Raw genomic sequence first — 22,419 nt, 5'->3', positions numbered from 1 at the left:
ATATATATATACATATTCGGCTACTGAAGAGAAAGAGAGTGAAGATGCTTAGTACAAAAAGTGCAAGTAATGCGACAGACTTACTATTCCGGAGTCTAATGTTTTAATTTGTTTCTTGATACAAAAGCATTACAAAGAATTTGCAAGCGCAATACGACGATGTATACATTTTGGATTTTGCACGGATTTATCTACTTGATGATTCAGCCTTATTTGTTTTTATTTACGCTTTCCACCTTTTCTCAAAAGTTTAGATATGTGCAATGTGCATGGCTGTGCTACGTTTAATCTGAGGTGCAGAAAGTGCAAGAGATCGAAATTTATTTATTCGTAATTTGGAAAAGTTTTTTTAATGAGGAAAATTTTTATTTAATGTTTCAGCTAATGTGTAGAGATTAGATGGTGTTTTTTATTTTAATTAATAATAATTTATGAAGCATTTATAAAAATTTATATTTTATGGTACAATCAATGATGCTTCTTTCCAAGCGTCGATAATTATCGTAAGATAAAATGTATATACACATTCTTGCGTTATAATTGCAGTTATAATTTTTTATGTGAACGCGTGAACACCCTTGTAGTGAAAAGAATTCTTATTTATAACATTAGGATGGGGAAAAAGTTTCTTCGTATTTAAAAAAATTTTTTTCCAAAAGTTTTTTATTTGTTGTAAAATTTTCGTTACAATGATATCATTCGCTAGAGCAAAGTTTCAGCTTTAAGAATCTGTTTTTTAAATTGCAGTATGATGATTTTTATTGGAGTTATGAGCAATCAAAGTTAGAATGCTCCTTTACTTAATTTGCGAATAACTCAGTAACACAAAATCATAGGACATTTAAAAAAAATGATTTTGTAGGGAAAAGTTTAAGCTTTCACGATAGATAGTCGAAAATTTTCGTAAATTTTTTTTGGACACATGAGAGACCACCAAAATGAAAAGAAAATTTTTCATTTTTTTCAGCTTGTTGTTTCTTAAATGTAAAAATTGCCAAACTCAAAAAATATAGTAACCTTTCGAAAATAGAGATTTCAAGCTTTAAAATCCTTTTTTAAAATTTAAATTTTGTTCATTTTTGACGAAGATATTGTATATACAATTTTGAATTAAAAAATACGAAGAAATATTTTCCCCGACCCAATATTTTTGAATATTTTTATATTTTAAATTTCAGAAGATTAAAAAAAATATCTTAAACACACACACTTTTTTTCAAATTTTATAATAAATTCTCTTCGAAAATTATAGAACGAAGAATCTTAAAATATTTCAGAACTAACATTGAATATTGAATAAAATTCTGTTTATCTGAACATATCGCCCTTGTAGAAAAATACCACTAGTAGTATTTTGAGGCACTACTGTACTACTACATTACAGTAATATGGTGCTACAGTAGTATGCAATAGTACAGAGAAGTGTAGTAGTGCAATAGTGCCTCTAAAATACTAACTGCATACTAGTAGTGCTCAGTAATATTTTTTTACAAGGGCGGGGAACAAAAATAGTTTCAAAAATAGTTCAGATAATGAAGATTCACTAACTCTCCCCTTTACTAGTATTTATTAATCAATAATAGAAATTGACGTACAAAAAACTAAAATTGGACTCTAGTGCAGTAAGGCCCGTTTCTACCAATATAAATAAACTTTAATCTCAGTTCAACTTACTCTTTATCTTTTTCTAATTCTCAGAACTGGAAAAAGATGAAGAGTTAGTTAAACCAAGATTAAAATTAAACTATATTAGTAGAAACGAGCCTAATTCCGATAATTAATAGGAGTTTAACTATGAATTTGAATATTTGATGCAATTGTTTGTATAATGAAGCAGTAGTAAACGGAGTTCTACTGTATAAGAAATTTTAGAAAAAATGTTTAGTTTCTTAACATTTCTGCAAAATGCTCCAATTTATTTAATCAAAAAAATTTAACAAATTTTCTAAAGAACGTGATGAAATTATACAAAAAATATAAAAAATTCTAAAATTTATAGAAATTCTGAAAAACTATGTGGAAAATTTATAATAAAATAGATTTTCACAATATGGCAAGGACTTTATTTAACATTTTAAATAGTTTCTCTTATATTTTATAGTATCTTTTAAGATTGTAATGTCTTAATATACAGTAAATAGAAAATAAAAGTCTTATGCCCATTTCCATCAATGTAAAAACTATAATCTCGGTTCAACTTAGTCTTTTTCTAATCTTTCTTCTTTTTCTAATCTTTAGAACTAGAAAAAGTAGAGTAAGTTGAACCGAGATTAAAGTTAATCTACATTGGTGGAAACGAGCATTAAATAGTTAAGATGCCTACGAGCATTAATATAAGCAATAATATAATTTTTTGTCAATTTAATTTGTAATATTATTACTCTAATTCTGTTTTAAAATTACATTTCAAGACTGAAAATTAAATTCGAGGCACAGTTTGCAGGATTGAATATCAGGATTAATAAAAATCATATTTTTAACTGTTTGAAACATGCTTGATCGATGTTTTTAACATGTTTAAACATGTTTTTTTATAATATTGTTTGAAGCAAGTGTGGAATATTAAAATTGTGTTAAAAAAAATAATGTTCTTTTAGAAAAAAACATTATTTTTCACCAATTCTGAATATGTAGTATATGAATTTACATGAAATTATTTAAGCACTGAAGCTTGACTGTTTAAAGTCTTTATTTCCTATTTATTTCTATATCATGTATGCATATATTATTTTTAGCAGCAAAATAAGTCAATTCCTTACGCGCGCGCGTTTTCGGTATTACCGACGCGTATTGCATCACAGTAGTACACTCGGCTGCCGTCGTGTGACGCTAGTAGCGCTGGCGCGGGGCTGTTCACCCGGTTCACCCCGTCGATCCGCGTTTCGTGCCGCACTTCAGTCGGATGCTGACATTCGAACGGTACGTTCGTTACCGCGTGGAAGTTGCTCTCGCAGCGCGCGCGCGCGCGTAACCCTTTCCTCCCAACGCTCTGTCTCCCTCTCTCTTTTTCTGTCTCCCCGACGGACGTGACGTGCGAATCGTAGCCACTTTCGTTTGACTGAAGGACATCGAATTATCAGTATCAGTCTCTTCTCTCTCGTTCATCACGCCGCGTTCTCGTTCGTTGCTGCTTTCTCGACGCAGACGCAATACACATACATAACGCATACGTACTCCCGCATGCGTCTCTCTCTCTCTCCCTCCCTCTCTCCTGTCTGTCCTTCATCCCTTTCCACTCATCGGGACGAGCCGAAAACTCGTTATGCTCCGAGTATCCCGTCTCGAACCGGTAACATCTCGCTATTAGCGAGAGAGGGAGAGAGAGTGTACGATCTTCGTCGTCGTCCGCGAAGGCGAAAGACCCTTTGAGTTACGGACGAAACAAAAACGCGTCCCGGCAAGATGCGTCGCGCCGCACCGCGCCGCCCTACTCCCCGCGCTGACTCCGCGTGACCAGCGCGAGTGGAGTTTCGCGCGACGGGACCGCGGGAGAATTTCGGGAAGTGCGCCGCGATCCCCGGTGCAATCCGCCACGACCACCGCCGGCTGTTCGACGTCCCGACAAACGGGCGGCCCTGGAGGAGGACGTGGACGAGGAGAGAGGTGGAGGAGGAGGCGAGGAAGAAGAAGAAGAAGAAAAGGAGCATTTCGGCTGCTGGGAGGATGCGAGACTGAGCAGCTGCCGCTGCTGCTGCTGCTGCTGGTGAGTACCTTCATGTCTCTCCACCGTTATGATGCGACCTGAGGGGGTAGAGATCTTGTAATAGAATCCGGTCATGAGATTATACTCAGATGACAAATTTTTTTTGTTTGTTCGTCATTTTTGACAACTTCAGCAAATTAGAATGGGATAGTTTACTCCCTAAATTCTTTGGAGTGGAATCTCATTCTAAAGAGTGAAGATTAAACCGGTCTCTTAAAAAAGGGTGGTCCAATTTTCAACCTTTAAGAGTGAGATTTTACTTTTCAGAGTGACAACACTCTACAAGTTTTAAAGTATATAAAAAGAGACAATATTGATGCTTGTCAGCAAGAGACAATATGAGAGTAATTATATCATCTTTGTTTAATATGGCAAACAATAAGGATATAATGATTCACTGTGTTACACTGTCATCTGTCTCTTATTGAAAAATATAATATTATATTGTACATATAATATACATATATTGTATATTATTGTAATAAAGTAATTCCGGTATATATATATATACGCCACACCTAACAAAAACTAATTTATTAAATATTATTTTTACTATGAAAAAATATTATAAATCCGAAATACTTATTTTTCATATTAAAAAAGAACTTTGAAACCCTTGCATTTTTGCTGTATATTCCATAGAGTGGCTACTCATAAAAGGGGGGGGGGTGGGATGTACACCCCCGCACACGAAAAATTTACAATAATGCTTATAAATAAGTCGTAAAATGATACAATAAAGTGTATTTTTAAAGCTTTATTAAGGAATAAGAATAATAAATATGTATATGAAGTATATATTATATAATAGATAATAATTACAATCTTTTACATATATTACAAGTGTTATGACGTGAGGTACATATTATAGATAATGTATTTACTGCATTTAGTGCACTGAATCCAATCTTCGCACTTTGTATACTTTGGGCATAAATGTCATCCGCGAAAAATGCTGTAAATATCCCCTCCCCTCCCTTAAACAGGTGAAACAAGACATCAAATTGAACAAAAAATATAAGAACTAAGCACTTGTATTTTACTCTATTTTTTACTATTTCTTTGCATTTATGTATCACCAAATACCCATTAAGCCTTTTGCAATCTCTACAATAATCATTTTATGTGGATTATGATATATGATTACGCTATTCACTATACATAATATTGACAAATCGATTCAACTAACAATAATTTTATTAATATTATCAGTAGGAAACTGAAATCATAACACAATATTAATATAACATAAAAGCATACAACAGAATTGTTGCACACTATCCCCACTCTTATTTTTTCTGACTTTTGGTGTAAATACCGGAGTTATCCTATATCCAAAAGGGTATATAAAGAAAGAATTCTCACTTTTGCTTTGACAAAATTGTTCGTAAGTGGAAACTCCATATTCGAGTTTGGCCACGAAGTTTTGTCAAAATCCTACGTGAGAGAAGATTATATCTACATAATTTCTCTCTATAGTACACACACGGGGGGCACGCACGCGCGCGCGCGCGCGCGCGCACACACACACACACACACACACACACAAAATCTCATTTTAACTTACATTGTTTCATTCTATAGCTTTAATTAAGATTATAGAGTGAGACAGTGGAAGTTAAAATAGGATAGTACATATCAGGAAGAAATTATATATACTTTCTCTGTCGTAGGATTTTGACAAAATCATTTGTGGCCAGACTCTGATATAGGATCTCTTTAGGGGGGGGGGGAAGGCCAATGAAATTGCGAAAGTGGTCCAAAGGTTTCTTGATTTCACCGACGTGCGACGTCGCTCGATGCTATGGAGTATCTCAGTTTTTCTCTTTTTGCTCTTCATTTCCCTTATTGAATTTGGTCTGATTTGGTTAAAGAATATTTTAGTTGGTATTCTCGTTCGCTCGTCTTGCCCGCGGTATACTGGCAACAAAACGCCGACCGACTTAAATACTTTTATGAAGAATCGCATATAATTTATTCACAATTTGTGCATTGTGACGTTTAACGAGATTTACGTTTATATGCAACGCTCGTTTTGACGTTAATCTTTTCCGCGAGGCTACATTCTTCTAGCATCTCGTGTCATGCAAAAAACAACACACGACATGTGTGTGATTACTTATGCCTGTACTAATGTAGATTAACTTTAATCTCGGTCCAACTTACTCTCAATCTTTTTCCGAATAGAATTAGAAAAAGATGAAGAATTATTTGAATTGAGATTAAATTTAAATTACATTGGTAGAAACGGACAGAGACCTGGTTCTATCAATGTAAGATAAACTTTAATCTCACGCGCCGTGGGGAGGGGGGGGGGATTCAATTTATTCTGTAGCTTTTCTAATTCTAAGAATTAGGTCCGATTCTACCACTATAAAAGATTAACTGTCGAACTCCGGATTCGAATCCTGGTTGAAATAATATTTTTTTGTGATTCGGAATATTTTTGTGATTAGCGATGCGTGTAATTAATTTTTTTACCGCTTGATTGCCAAAATGGTTCGTCAATATATATATATATATATATATACAGTTCTGTTTATAATAATTTTTTACTGTAAACTGAGGGTTTTCTAAATCTTCGCGATCAATCATTAATTATCCTATGAATCTTCTTGCGGGATAATTATTGTATAACTAAGAAGTATAAAGGCAATTAATAACAACTAAACTACAAACTAATTTATCCATAATAAAAGATGAGAACAATTTATGAGAATTATCTCACAAGTAAACAAAACGAATTAATACAGTCGTTACTTTAAGATTAAAATAATCTGTTTTTCAATTGAATTTATTATTAAACATTTATAAAAATGAATATAATTGTAATTTCTAATGTCAATTTTTCCGCCATTACGATTTCATTTTGTTTGAGATGTATATCGAGGAATTCTTCGATGACATCGTACATATACATAGAATCCTCGATTATCATATTGAGGATATCAATAATATCTAATATATATAATAATGTAAATATTATCGTTTACATTATTTATTAGATACAATTAATATTCTCATCTCTCTTAATACGATACGCAAATCTTATCAGATCTAGCAACATTTCAGATGATACAATCGTAATTTAGCTTTTAGACGAATGATGGACGACACGCCAGGTGATCCGCGATAACGTTTATCCAATTTGCCGCGTCGATTAAGTAATAACCGAGTCAAATTAAATTAATATTAATTATGTAACGCAAACTAAAGCGTGCTTGTGAAGATCTTTCGCGGTTCGTTCGTTAACTTTTCGATTATATGGGATATTGAAAAGTAAAGCATATTTATTTATTCCTCACATTACGATACACTTTAGCGATATATATACAATATTATTTCTAAATATAATCGTCTTACTTTGTACATTTTGTGTGAAAGTCCACGAGTCTTATAATTCCATCTGCGAAGTAAGTTTTTGGCTGCCTTCGAAGCCACATATATTATGTACCATTATCTGCATATACCATTTTCTACTTTGAGATAATTAAAATTTGTCATTAATCATACAGAACTCTTTTTAATGGTCCGAACACTCGAAACAAATGGAAATTGGAAGTAGATATAAGATTTGCAAAATATGAGGTTTGTTCGTGTTGCTTGAAATTTTCAAAAATTTCGGTATTTAAATCGAGATAGATAATACTCATATATCTATTTAAATGTTGAAAAGAGAAAAAGTGAAGAAGCTGAGTGCAAGAAATATAAGCAAAGGAAACAGATCTTATATAGCATTATACACCATTAAATTCATATTGTAAAGATAAAATATACTCTATTATACACTAAATTCATACTGTAAAAAAGTAAAATATACTCTATTTGAGTTATTTTTAATCATTTTTATAAGTCATCACTGCTCCCATTCAATATGTCGTTACTTTCGTTAATGCAATTAAAACAATGAAGTTGAATAATTTAACTCGAATTAACAAGAACTGTATTAAATTTGAGTAAAATTTAATTGCTTTTTTTGTTAAGCGCGTACATTAATATGGATGTTATTTATTTAGAAATTAAGCAATTCAACCGCAGAAGTGGATTGATTTTCATTTTGACATACATAGAAGGTAAAAATAACAAAATGTTATTTAACTTAATTAAGGGATGTGTTTGAATTTTTAGGCTCATAGAAATTAAAATTATCTCTAATAAAATTAGAATTTTTCTTTCTTTTTCCATTACTAGCATTATGATTTGTGCTAATATTTAAGTGATGAAATATTTGATTGAGTTTATCAAGGTTAAATTTAACATTATTCTGTCTTGAATCGCGGCCTTTGTGCGCTTGAGGGGATTTATTTCCTTAGGCCATTTGTTAGATCCAGTTTTTTGCTGGACTTTTCGATTTCGGTTTATCGTGAAGCCGTGATGGTGATCATGGAACTTAAATTCTGTCTCTAAAAAGAACTAATGACGTAAGACCTTCTTTTTCCCGACAGTGTAGACTGGATATGGCAGAAGTTCTCAAATTTTTCGGTTGACTTAAAGTTTAGGGCGCAGTGCATATGTGGCTTCGCAAGGGCAGCCAAGAAACTTTCGCAGACAAAATCAGAAAACTTGTGGACGGTATAAAATGTGTTGCAAAGTTATTATATTAAATAATTATGTTGTATACATTGGGTTGATAAAAAAATAATTGTGTTTTTTTAAAAGGCATCTATCAGTAAAAACCGTAATTACTTTCTTACCAACCCAATATAAATATATCTTGATAGAATAAAGTTTCAGCTTTAAGAATCTCTTTTTTAAATTGCGATACGACAATTTTTAATGGAGTTATGAGCAATTAAAGTCAAAATGATTTATTTAATCCGCGATAACTCAGTAATCAAAAATCGTAGAAATATTTAAAAAAAAACGATTTTGTAGGGAAAGTATCAAGCTTTCACGATAGGTAGTCGAAAATTTTCTCAAATTTGTTTTGGGCACGTTACAAACCCACAAGAGAGAAGAAAATTTTCCGTCTTTTTCAGCTCGAAATTTTTGGTATGTAAAAATTATCAAACTCATATAAACTTAAAAAATGTGGTAAGCTTTTAAAAGTAGAGATTTTAAGCATTAAAACCCTTTTTTTAAATTTAAATTTCATTTATTATTGACGAAGATATTGTATATACAACTTTGAGCTAAAAAAAACGCAATTACTTTCTTGCCCACCCAATATTTTGCTAACGTATATTGTAAATATGTGAATAAATAAATTTACTTTACTTTTTTATTTCCTTTTGTATTATCAACTTGCTTCGAATTTTGAAATCGCATTTTTCACGCACGATAGTAAAGGTCCCTCGAATCTTTTTCAACGTGAAAATCGCCTTTTTTTTTCGAAACAGCTCAATGTAACGCGCAAACAACGAATGGCGTTTGATTACAGCGTAAGCTCGTTACGACGAGCTTCACGTCGGATGCTCCAGCGTCGCTTTTGCTGTATCGAAGCTTCGTTGTGTCGGGACGGTATATATATGTATAGCCGGGTATTCCAATGAAATTTTGTTACGACGCAACGCAAAATTTCAATGCATAGCTCCGCACTACAGCGGAATTTCGCTGTTTTTATCCGCTTCCGCTTTCCGCCTCCGTTTGTCGCGCAAACTTCGGCACGAGATCGCGATCCATGAGTACAATTGCAATTTAGTGACCGCATTTATTCATTGCAGGATGAAACGCAATACAATTATTCAGTCTTTAAAGAGTGTCCCCGTTATAGAGATGTCTTTCATTTAAATAAACATATGGTTTAATTGCGAAATAATTGAGGCCTGTATAAACATGACACAACACAATATCTATATCAATATTATTTATTATTGTATATGTGTATAAAATCTATTTTATCAAATACATCAAATTTATTAACGTTACATTACTTACATGAGGTGTTTCCGATATGTCAACATTATATCTTGACATCACATCAATTTTCATTGCTCTCTTGAATGAGTTAAATGAAGATTGATAGTATTTTATATATTTTTATACATTCTATTATTCTTTAGAGATAAAGATAGATGAAAACTTTTTTGTAATTGACAATTTATAGTGAACAATTTATTGTTGACAATGTAATTGATAATTTGTGCGAAATATAAAATAGCATTCACATATATATAAATATCTGGTTAAATTAATTAGAATTCTGAAAATGGACGAATCATAACTTTCTGGACTTTAAATCTACTAGAATCTTAATTGAGATAATTGAGATAATCTTAATTGAGATCAAAAGTTTGATTGATATAATCAGAATTTTTTGATTTTATCCATTTTTAAATGATGTGAATCTGGCGAATCCAACTTTATCAAAAATTAATACCGTAACGCGTTTGTACTTTATTTTTGTTTGTACTTCAAAGGTTCGGAGATATAGCGATTTCAATTTTACAAATGGGTACAAATGATTCTTTTTCGAATGTCATAAATGAAATTAAAAAAATCTTAAAGTTGCGCGCTGGCCATTTTTCATTTTTCACTTTTTGTTTAACTGTTTGAGGTACCAACGAAATAATGATCGGTACAAACAGGTATAAACGAAGTACAAACGCCCCACGGTATTAATTTTTATTTTTGATAAAGTTGAACGCCAAGTTCGACATCGGTCATTTTTAATTTGATATTTGCTTGGTATATTTATTAAATTTATAAGGCGGGGTATTCTGGATACCCCATGCGAGTAATGAAGAGTCAACATATTATTCTAACGTTAATGAGAATCGATAATGAGAACAACTTTGAAAGAATTAATGGCTGAAAATTCGAAAGCTATACTCACGATATGCAGCAGGTTGCAATAAAAGGTGAAATGCGAGGCGGAAATAACCAGTCACTAATCGCGCGTGCGGGATCTCGTTAGAGCTGAATTATGGTTCGTTTTCTTATTATACCTGGTGTCAGTGTTGATAAAACATGTTTTTTAGATGAAGTCTTTTTAGATGATGTCAATGTTACAATCGATAATCTCCGAAAAAACCGCCAAAAGATTGGACTTTTTTTATTAAAAACAATAAAATTAATAGAAAATTGTTATCGATATTGTAATTCAGTACTCTAATATCACTATTATAATTTAACGTCAATTGAGAAAACTATAATATATTAGGAATTGTAATAAATAAAATTGTATTTCATTACAAGACATTGAATGATAAAATTAAGAACTAGATATTCAAACAAGACTGAATTCTTGTTTGGGTATCTACATATAGCTAAGTACAACAGATGATAATGAAGTTCTTAATTTTGAACAATAGCCTAACGATGATTCACTGACAGTATTTGCCTATTGTTTTACAACGTATCAATTTGACTTCAATAATTTTATTGTTACACTGAAAAGGACCTAATCTCATGGTCGAAACATTTGTAATTGGTGATTGACATATATATTATTTTTTTATTACACACGTACAGTTGTCGGCTCTCATTGGTTTTATTTCTTTATTGATTTAATCCTTGGAGCCTTTTTTAATTAAAAATTAATATAAAGTTTAATAACATTTAATATTATCTCCAAAATTTTAAAAATATATTTCACATATTAATTTGAAATAAACTTTAAAAAGTTTATATAATAAAAATTTAAAAGGAGAAACTTTATTATAAAGTATTTTATTATTACTGTGTTATTTGATTGTCATTGGTTTATTTTTCTTTAAACTGTCGCGCGTGAATATAGTATTGAATATAGTAGTGATTTATTAATTAAAGAAACAAATTTTTTGTTTAAAGTATCTAAATGTATTTTAATATTACATATTAGTCATTTTTATAGCTTTTATTAATTTATTTTAAAAACAAATCCACTAAATTTGTCCGGTTAATTCTGTTTGATATCTCGATGACGAATTTTCTTCAAGCGGAGAGGAGTTTGTGCGACAAATTAATTGAAGAAATTTACGATGAGGGATATCTATAATTTCAGAATATTCTTAAGATATTCCTTGAATAGAAATTTCGTACGTTTTTATTTTTTTTCTTTTTTTTTTTGCTTTTGTAACAAATGGGCGGATTTCAGCTTCATTTCCTCTTCAAAATATTAATAGATTTCCTCGTTATTTTTCCAATAATCGATTTTAGATGTCATTCATGTTTTTTCTTTCGCATAGAAGAATTGACAGAAAAATCGAGTGCAGGGAATTTCCGCGACACCCCATATATGAGCTCGTTGTTAGTTATGATTGCCCTATAACCGTGAGGTTCGATTCTATTGTTCGATCTAGACTCTGATTCGCGACATGCTGTGGAAAGTTTGGCAGACACGTAATTCCGTTTAACTCTCGCCGTGGTGCGAAATGTTCGCACGAACGATATCGGTGTAGATTAGTTTCCGATGACAGAGTAATGATTCATTATTTATATCACGAATCTATAAGCAGGTGCTATACAGTGCCAGTATATAGAAGTCGTGGGTAGAACACGAAGAGGGCCAGTCTAATTTAATTTTCATTCTAATTTCACATGACCTAGAATTTTTATATAAGAATAGTTATAGTATCGCTTTTGTTGTTGTAATCTGTCTCTAAAATCGCTTAATTGTTAGCATATCTTTATTGAGAAAAAAATTGTTTATTTTGACTAAATTAATTTAATTCATATTTATTTCTTTGATGAAGAATGTATATATTTAAGTTAAATATTGTATTAATATAACATGTTTAACTTAATTTTTATTAGTCTAGAAATTTTATATAATTATATTAATATATTTGATTTAATATTTATTAGCCTGGAAACTTTACATAGGGTGTCTGATAATTGTTCTGACAGAGTTCGTGGACATGTAGAGCGGACTAAACTGAGACGGAAAGTCCTCTACCATTTTACAATTTTTGCAATAATTAACAAAATATTAATTGCTAAAAATTATCGAAAATTGGTCTTCAATAATTTTTTATTCAAATACTATCAACTTTCAGAAAAAACTGCAAGAGACGAAAATTGTTTATTTTCTTCTCATAGAACTCTACGAATTTTTTATCAACTTTTGTACTGCATTTTTTTATTTTTACCAATACAGAGAAAATACGGTATTAAAAAATTCTGAAAAAATTCTGAAAAAATTCTTAGAACTCTATGAGAAGAAAATAAACATTTTCGTCTTTTGCAGTTTTTCTTTAAAGTGATAGATTTGAGTAAAAAATTATTGAAGATTAATTTTCGGTAATTTTTAACAATTAATATCTTGTTAACTATTGCGAAAATTGCAAAATGGTAGAGGACTTTCCGTCTCAGTTTAGTCCGCTCTACATGTCCACGAACTCTGTCAGAACAATTATCAACTATCCTGTATAGTATTTATCATAATTTTTATTAGTTTAGAAACTTTATTATTTCTTTCAATGAAGAATATATATATTTAAATTAAATATATTAATATAACATATTTGACTTAAATACGTTCATTCTCCAGCAAAAGAAACAAAGAAAATGAAGTTAATTTAGTTAAAATGAACAATTCTTTTTCACAATTCTTATTGTCTATAATCGAGATTGCAACCCTTGTAAATTATCCCGCATAGTACGATGTCATTTCGCTTTAACGGTGTGAAATTTAATATCTTTGTAATTTGACGGGAAATAGGCGGTGTAACCTTGCGAGAATAACTTTAAAACTTGGTGAAATAACTTCAAAATAGCGTCGAGAAAGTTTAACCGGCGAGACGACGAAGTTCGATCTATAAGAGGGAATATTAAAGTGCGCTATGACGTGCACCTTTTGCGGGGAACACTCTGTATATACCGGTCGAATCTATTTCTGCATGCTGAGTCGTGTTGTCAATCGCGTGCACCTAACGCGTCTGCACGCGCACTCGGTCACCATGCAGTCAAGGGGGGCCTTCCCCCGACGGATTTAGTCCACGATAAAACGTGAAAGGGAACTTCTGATGGAAAGTCGATTGGTCGCTCAAGTGTCACGATTTATTTTCTCTGGCCCACGTTGATCTTTGTGGGATACTATGTGACGTTAATATCCGTCATATTTGAGAAAATTACGCAAATATTAAGGTAAATGTACCAGTTAGTGGACAGTTAGTGTACATGACCCAATTATTAGACGAAATGATAAAAATTTTAAACGTTAATGATATGTACGACTTTAAATAAATTCGTTGCTTAAAAATATAATAAGATAAATTTATTTAGAATTGTACATTAAAAACTTAATGTCTAAAATTTTGTCCAATAATTGTGTCATGTCCACTAACTGATATATTTATTATATCTTATGGCCTCCATTCGTCGATTTTCTCATTTTATACCATAATCTTTTGTCGCCAAGCTTCTTACGGATTTCAGTTGATTTGTCTTCAAAGTTTCAATGGACTTTATCCCAATTTTCCAATCGACTTCAAATATTGGCGTATTTTTCTCTACAAAAATATCAGCAAAAGAATCAAATATAGGGAATTTCTGCAACACCCCAATGAAGTACAAAAATATTTCCACGGAAAAAATGATTTTACTGAAGTATTAAAAAAATTTAGCTAAATATAGATCTGAAAATGTAATTTTGTTGGATCATCAAAATAATTTTATAGGAATCTCAAACGTAATGAGCAATGTTACAAAACTTATTCTGATTTTAGCAATCAGTTTGACATTCTATATAATTATTTTGATGATTCAATAAAATTATTTTTAAATCTGTATCTATAATTAAATTTTTAGAAAGCAAAATCATTCTTTTCATGTCGACAAAGCTTTGTTAACTTAGAAATTTATGAGAAATATTTTAGGATAGGATATGGGAATTAATCCTCGCGAATTAATGCATAGCTTCTTTTATTATTGGACTAACAGAGAGAACACACTTAAACATATACACAAAGCGCAAGGAAGTCTAAGTAAGTCTTTGTAATAAATGCGGAAGTCGACCTTTTCTTAGTGTATGTTCCTCTGTAGGGTGATCCTAATTATGAGAAGGTATTTCATGTTTCATGCAAAAGGAACTTTTGTGACTCAGGGTATGATTAAAGATGTAAGCGGATAAAGGAAATTCTGTAGTCTTCCTCGTTAATTGTAAATTGACTCGATCCTAAACTTAAACTTCATCCGAAACTTCACTCGAGACTTACTCACAGATGAAGTTTAATGTTGAAAATAGAAAACTCATTACTAATGGCGAATTCCCGCGCGATCTCCCGCGAAGAACGCCCTTTAGTTTCGCTAACTTTTTAATCACTGCACTTTTACATTTTGCATTAACTTTTACATTAATTCTATCCAAGAAGAATGAAACAGGACTCAATATTTCAAAAGAAAGAATGAGGAAAAATTTGAAAATTTAGTAAAAAAAGGTACATAGGACAAATCTATCACTTTTTAATGTTTACGGTTAAAATTGGCAAAAATATTCGAAATTGGCGTTAAATATTCTGGTCGCTGAAAGTCGCTTTTTCCAGTTCTGTTCTGCCAAGGTTAAAACGTAGAAAAGGACTCATATTTTTAGCGATTCATCATCTTTTTATTTTTATCTTAAAATATACATCTTACTTTTAATTTTATTCCAAATCTTTTTCCGCGATTCATCATTTTAACAACCCTAAACGTTTTCCTGACAAAATTAACGAGCATCTCATAAAATATGTATAATTTTCAATTTTTAATCTTTTACAATGATTCGAGTGTTCGATTATCGGAGTATATTTCCGATCATTAATCCAATTATCGGGCACACTTATTCGGCGACAGTTTATAAAATTATTATTGCGAAGATGAGCATTGCGATATACGAGTTAAGTGTTTAATATATTTGTAAACTTTACAATAATTAATCCACATTCCTCCCGTCTTATCGCATTTTTTCAGATAATATTCATTGACACACACAGTCTTTGTGAGTGCTTTTCAAAATTATGATATTTGATATAGAATGTATACAATTGATAAGTTTTCCGCACTTATCTCGCGATTAATTGTGTGTTGTGCAAACATGAAATACTTCCGGTATTAAACAGAAATAAAATACGTGGCACTTGATGTTATCGAAACATTCACGGCCATAAAATGACTCAACTACTACATTCTTTAGAACTCAAAATTATACGAGCGTTAAAAGATTTATGCGGAAAGAATGGTTTTGCTAAAGTATTTCAAAATTTAGTTACAGATTTGAAAATAATTGAGGGGATTGGCGGAATAATTACAAAATCTTGATATTAATAAAAATTAAAATAACTTGCTACTTTTTTATTATATAATACACAAATGGGTACAATATCAAATGAATTTATGTAATATCTTTAAGAAGTTACACATAATACTTCTCTATTACGATAAATATTACAGATATGAAGAAGCTAATTGCCGGAAAAAAAGTTTAAGTAGAATTGTACCTTTATTCCGCCTATCTCTTCAATTGTATTGGATCGTGAAAATATTTATTTACACTGTTAAATTTATAATTGAATTACACCTAATTTGAGTTATTTTTAATCATTTCTATATATTGCTTCTATCCAATAATCGTTAATTTGACTAAAATAATAGGATTAAACAATTTTACTTCAAAAATGTACTATATTTAACTTAAATTTGATTTATTATTTACTAAATGCATACATTAAATGAATGATGCTTACTTTGGAACTAACCACAGAAATTGATTTACATTTTGACACACGTAAAAAATAACAAATATTATTTAACCCAAGGAATTGGATTAACATTGCTCTTTTCATCTAACGGTATAAAAAATTCAAATTTGATGAGTAAGGCTGCAAAAAATTTTAGCAACCAGTTTGAACGTTCTATATAATTATTCTAGTAGTGCAAAATTATTTTCAAATCTGTGTGAATCTAGTTAAATTTTTAAATTCTTTGGCAAAACAAATCTTTCCATTTAGATTACAAAAACGAAAATAATTTTGTTAAACCAAAATAATTACATAGGAATTTCAATGCATAATGAGTAATGCTGCAAAAAGTTTTGACATTTAGCGATCAATTTGAGCATTCTACATAATTATTTTGTACAACAAAATTATTTTCAGATCTGTATCTAATTAAATTTCAGATTTGTATCTAATTAAATTTTTAGATATTTCGGCAAAATCATTCTTTCAGGAGTAGCTGCTGAATCATCAGTTAAAAATTCAGTAGTTCTTGAATTAGCAGCTCCAATGTATAACATGCGCAATGCGAATAATAGCTGCTAATTCTTCCTGATTACCTTTTGACAATGAATCGTTCATCCGAAGAAATTGTTTAGTCGTAACCTTCATAATTAGTGGTATGATTCACAATAGTCCCCTCCCTCTTTCCGAAATCAGGATTTTCAAACGATGAAATTTTTTTCAATCGTATCTCTTCTTTTTTTTCTTCCCCCGAAGATTCAATGCAATCACTGCAATGTACACTTTATTGCCACCTGCACACGATATTATACGATCGCATTGTCGTCCATATTTTGCAGCGGTATCACTGTATCGCATCGTTATTTATTCGACGCGGTTCACATTGCGGCGAAATGCATCGCCGCTTACATACACAAAGGACGTCCTTTGTACAGCCCTGCATGCCTTTCTATTTTTATTTTTATCTCGTATGCAGAACGAGTCACATCCCGAGAGAGTTAATCATTTCCGTTTTTAATTTCCTGTCGTTGGTTTATACAGAATTGTGTGTTTTAAACGGGGAGCTGCTAAACGCTTTGCCGGCTCTTGTGTAACACAGAATTCATATGTCATCGGTGAACTGTAGCGAGAAAAAAAAGTTCTGATCAATCGCGCGCAATCAAAACGAGATACGATTTATCAATTTACGTGTTGCTATGCGAAGTGGGAAACACCACTTGGTCTATTTTGTATAAAAAAAAAAAAAAAATGCGAGCCAGCGCAGACAGTCACGTTGAATTAAAAATATAAAATATCAAAATGCAGAGAAATGTACACGAAAAAACACAGTTTTACTGAAGTATCAAAAAATCCAACTAGATAGGTCTGAAAATAAATTTTATTGGACCATCAAAATAATTATGTAGAACGCTCAAGCTATCAAAATTTGCAAGAATGTCAAAATTTTTTGCAGCATGTTTGAATTTCTCCACAAATATTTTGATATAATTATTTTCAGATGTGTATATAGTTAAATTTTTAGATATTTCAGCAAAATCATTCTTTCCGTGTGCGATAAAATAATACGTGGCATGACGCAACGAAATATGAAATACTAACTGTTTGATAATGCAACGCCCAGGGATATTTTATAATATTTTGGCATAATTCACTTTTGATTTTATTAAATCAATAATAATTATAATTTCGGATTTCATTTGCAAAATGTAGCAATCGCGATGAGAGAAATTTAGTAAGTGCAGTGCGAAGATAATTTTATTTGGAAAAAAATGGATAAGTAGGTTTCGTATATGCATTTGTAGAAATTGCTCTTTCGGAAAGGTACATTTGATAAAAGGACTGGGGTATCGAGTAAACATTATTTGTTCACATACTAAGTTAGGGCGACCGCCAGCAGCGCAAGGTAGAAAATCGATCGATCGCTTCAGTCGGCTTCGCCCTCAATCTGATTCCTGGCAATGAGATTGATGAGATCACGCGTTCAAAATTTAATTGCATTTCCTCCGATCGCTGGCCACCGTCCAAATGAGTGTTACATCGGTCGATCAATTTTACCGTAAAAAAAGAAGTATTATTTATCATTTACTGATTGACACGAAGCTACAGAATCCTTCTAACGATGACGTCACACTTATTGTTAGAAAAGAATAAAGCTATTCAAGGAACACTATGTTTGTATTATAGGAATATAAATCTCTGTATAAATTATATTACTTTTTTCTTCCACTTTTTATTTCCTACATGTTTTATTTTTTCTAGAAAATTAAAACTTTATTCGAGCTTTATTCGTCCAAACCAGATCTTGGTGCCTAATAATGTTTTTGCGTGAATATTATAATTTCCAGTTCATGCATGATATTACGTATTCTGGTTTCAGTTTAGGATTATGTTTCAAGACCGATAAGTAGTCTAATCTATGCGCATTTTGCATGAACTTAAAATTGTAAACTTCACGCAAAAATATTATTATATTACATAATAAAATATTATAAATATAATTATATTATATAATAAAAATCAATTTCATCATATAAAGCCACGTATACGCCTAGCAAACGAACACCGAACGAACAGCGCACGCAAAACTTCGTGTTGTTATTTGTTACATAAAAGGTGCACAAGTTTAATTGCTATGCGCAACGAACACCGAATCGAATGCTAATATTCGGTGCAATCAAGAAAAAAAATTAACTGCTCACAAACACAAACACGAATGGCCGAACATTCGCGTTCGGTGTTCGTTCGCTAGATGCATACGCTGTTTAATGAGAAAAAAGAAGAAATAATATCGTATAATCGTATAATCCTAATTTCCTCATTTTGAGTTGTTAAACATAAGGAATTTAAATTGTATTTTCACGAATTTTATATAATCGTATTATCGTTAACATATTAATTATACAAATTATATAAATTATAATTTAAAACGATTATATTAAAGCTGGATTGCGATAATTATTATCGTACATTCTATGGAAAATTATTATCTTCCTTGCAACATCAGATGTGATACGCGTACAATGTACAGTGAGAAAAATGTTTGGTATAAATAACAATTATTTTATTAATATATGAATTACAAAAACTTTCTTGTTTTTCAATTAAAAAAATTGCGTTGTTTCAATCAAAATTTGGTTAGGATAAATTTTTAATTAAAAAATTTTTAATTAAAAATAAAAAGTAGTTTCGTAATTCACATATCAACAAAATAATGATTATTCATATCAAACATTTCTCTCAGTGTAACGTCATGCACCAGCAATGTATATATTGCTTCTGATTGCACTCGCGGTGACAATTCTACGCGACAAGATATTCGGAACGTACTAGTGAATTTTGTGAAAATGGAGAATGGTGCAACGGCGCGCATCGCTTCTTCCTTCCAATTTCCGTTTTCTTTTTCTGCAAGCTCGTCGCGTGCCGAACAGAAGGCGAGCAGCTGGATCGCAGCTGAGGCCGAGATGGAAACGAGGACGAGAGCGTTGACTCGCAATGTGACAGACATAAATCGCGGATTCTCAATTAACTCTCTACCAACTCGACGACTGTCGCGCGACCGTTGCGCGGAGAAAGAGACGCGATGGCTTTAAACGATCGCCATGGCTGTTATCGATTCGACCTCGCGAATCGTGCAGGTTTTTTCTATAGTTCCGGTCAAGTATCCGGCTTCTTTCAGCGTAAAACGTATGCATCGAGATTACTGATTAGGATGTGAATTTACACGGAAAGTTTCACTGAAGTATCTACAAATTTAGTTAGATATAGATCTCTGAAAATAAATTTATTGGATCATTAAAGTAATTATGTAGTCAAACTTTTTGCTCACCATGCTTGAGATTCTTACGTGTACTGAGAAAAAAATTTATTAATCTTCACACATATTTACAGTAAATAAATAAATATTTACTCAAAGAAATGAAAAGAAATTAAATCAATTCCACAATCTTATTATTGAGTTAAAACAAATTAATGATTTTTGTATCAAATAAATATATGTTTATATTCTATAAATATTTATACTTTAGAATTATTTAAACAAATATTTATTAAAATTTAATATTTTTTTCAGAGAGTATAATTATTTGGATATACAAAATTATTTCCAAATTTATATCTAGCTAAATTTTTAGATACCTCAGCAAAATCGGTTCTTTCCATGTGGAATAAATTTAACTTGATATTACTTCGTTCCACGACTGTGATCTAAGTTAGTTCAAATTGAATCCGGATTAGCTGGGTACAAGAAGTGGTTCAAAGTGGTAGTCCATACTGCAGCGATGTAAAGAGCCGCAGGTCTAACGAGAGTTGCAGTAAAGGGATTTAAGCGCGGCATGATAACGAGATGCCGATTAACGACGATCGGATGCCGAATAGATCGCACCCGGCAATAGCCGAGGTCAGATGCCCCTCCGAGGCAATCGCAGCCAGCGGTCGATAAGGCTTTAACACCTGCACCCAACCGACGCAATCGCCGACCGCGATAATCATAACAGTCCGCTGCCAAAATCCACCTCGGATCGATCGCCCTCCTTGCACCAATTTTAAATTTATGCGGAACTGGCACGAGCAACTGCAAAACACAACGCTACCTGGTCAACTTTTGCTTACATCTAGGCGGTTCAATAAAATATATTTCAGGCCCAATGCGCCTCGAGCGAATAGGATTAAATTAAGTATATATGCGAGACACACATATACTGCGCACAACGCAAATTAGGAATATGTGATTAATATTTATAATATAAATAAGTGAGAAAGGTTATATTTGATTAAAATAGATCCTGGTATTAATAATATTAATAATATTTTTATACGAATCTTACTTTCTAATACTTTTAGAGAGTAAATCTCACTTTGAAAAGTGAAATCTCACTCTTAAATATTAAAAATTGAGCGACTCTTTTTTAAGACTAGTTCAATTTTCATACTCTTTAGAATGAGATTCTAAAGAATTTAGAGAGTACAATTTTCGATTCAAGCAATCTGCACTCCGATTATTTATCGATTTTGAAACGAAGTTCTAAACTGAAGCTGGAAATTGTAAGACCTGCAAAAAATAAAAATCTCAAAAAATAAAATTCTTAAAAAACAAAAATAATTAAAATCGTTTAAAATCGGTTAAACGGACTATGCTTAATGAATATTTACCCAATTTCTTCTTTCTTAAAGATTTCTTCTTTTTTTTTTTTAAAGTCAATTTTAAAAAGGAAGAAGAAATTGGGTGAAAGTGTAAAAAGATTTTCTGAGAATTCTCTTTCTCTTTTTCTCTCGAGGCGGTTAGTATTATAAATTTAAATTTTTGCGTTCAAAGAATCAGTTCACAATTTTAAGAAAAAAATAAAATAAATTAGTAAATCAAATATGTGTAACTTTATAACTTACTTGCCGATAATTAATTAAAAATATAAAACAAATCCAATAATTCATATCACTCGACTATCTCCCACTCCCTGAATTCAAAAATCTTAATTCTAATTTGGTCCCCCTCTCTTGAATAAAATCCTAATACTACGCTCATTTTATTAAGCTTTATCAATGATCCACTTTGATCGAATAGTCATCTTTACTTATTTAAATTTCATCATTTCCCGATTTTTTACTTATTCATATTTTTAACTTTTTCCATTTTTATTTTAATATTCCTTCTTTCAAACTTCCGACATATTGAAATTAAAATCTCGCACAACGTGAAATTCTTGACGTCAATAGTCTTTGAGCTAAATGTTTATCAAACATTCGATCGAACACGATTGTTTCATCACAGTCAAGACAGAAGGCGCATGACTAGAAACTATAGCAAACTGCCCCCGCGCCCCCGTTATGACCAGTCGCCTTAGCTGAGGCTTAAATATTTATCCGTCTTATCTAACCGAAGTGCACTTAAGTGCGCACAAGCATGCATATTCCAGTTAGGATGATGACGCAGAGGTCGCGCGACATCCTCGAAACGACCTTGGTGAGAGCGCTCGTGACGAGGACGATCGTGAGGTGAAAGCTCCGCGGTCGGCCTTTCCGACTGGAAGCCGAAATGCATTTGATGATGACGATCGTCCACTCTTTCTCAGGGACGTTATCTCTCGCAAAGTGAATGCAGACTGATGGAGGATAGTCGGTCGATCAGATTTCGAAAGGCGAACT

General features: G+C 31.8%; 1 protein-coding gene across 1 annotated transcript in view; it reads left to right on the top strand.

Moving 5' to 3' along the window:
- The first annotated feature begins 3,292 nt into the window (after positions 1–3,292).
- LOC108750133 (beta-1,4-glucuronyltransferase 1) overlaps positions 3,293–22,419 on the top strand; it is a 59,850-nt gene continuing 40,723 nt past the window's right edge. The window contains exon 1 of the mRNA XM_018489394.1: positions 3,293–3,703. The gene's annotated coding sequence lies outside the window, so the exon portion shown is untranslated. The remainder of the gene's footprint in view (positions 3,704–22,419) is intronic.

Source organism: Trachymyrmex septentrionalis, unplaced genomic scaffold (assembly GCF_001594115.1).
Source record: "Trachymyrmex septentrionalis isolate Tsep2-gDNA-1 unplaced genomic scaffold, Tsep1.0 scaffold11, whole genome shotgun sequence".
Taxonomy (NCBI): domain Eukaryota; kingdom Metazoa; phylum Arthropoda; class Insecta; order Hymenoptera; family Formicidae; genus Trachymyrmex; species Trachymyrmex septentrionalis.
Note: the sequence above shows the minus strand (reverse complement) of the source record. Positions and strands in the feature narration are given on the sequence as shown.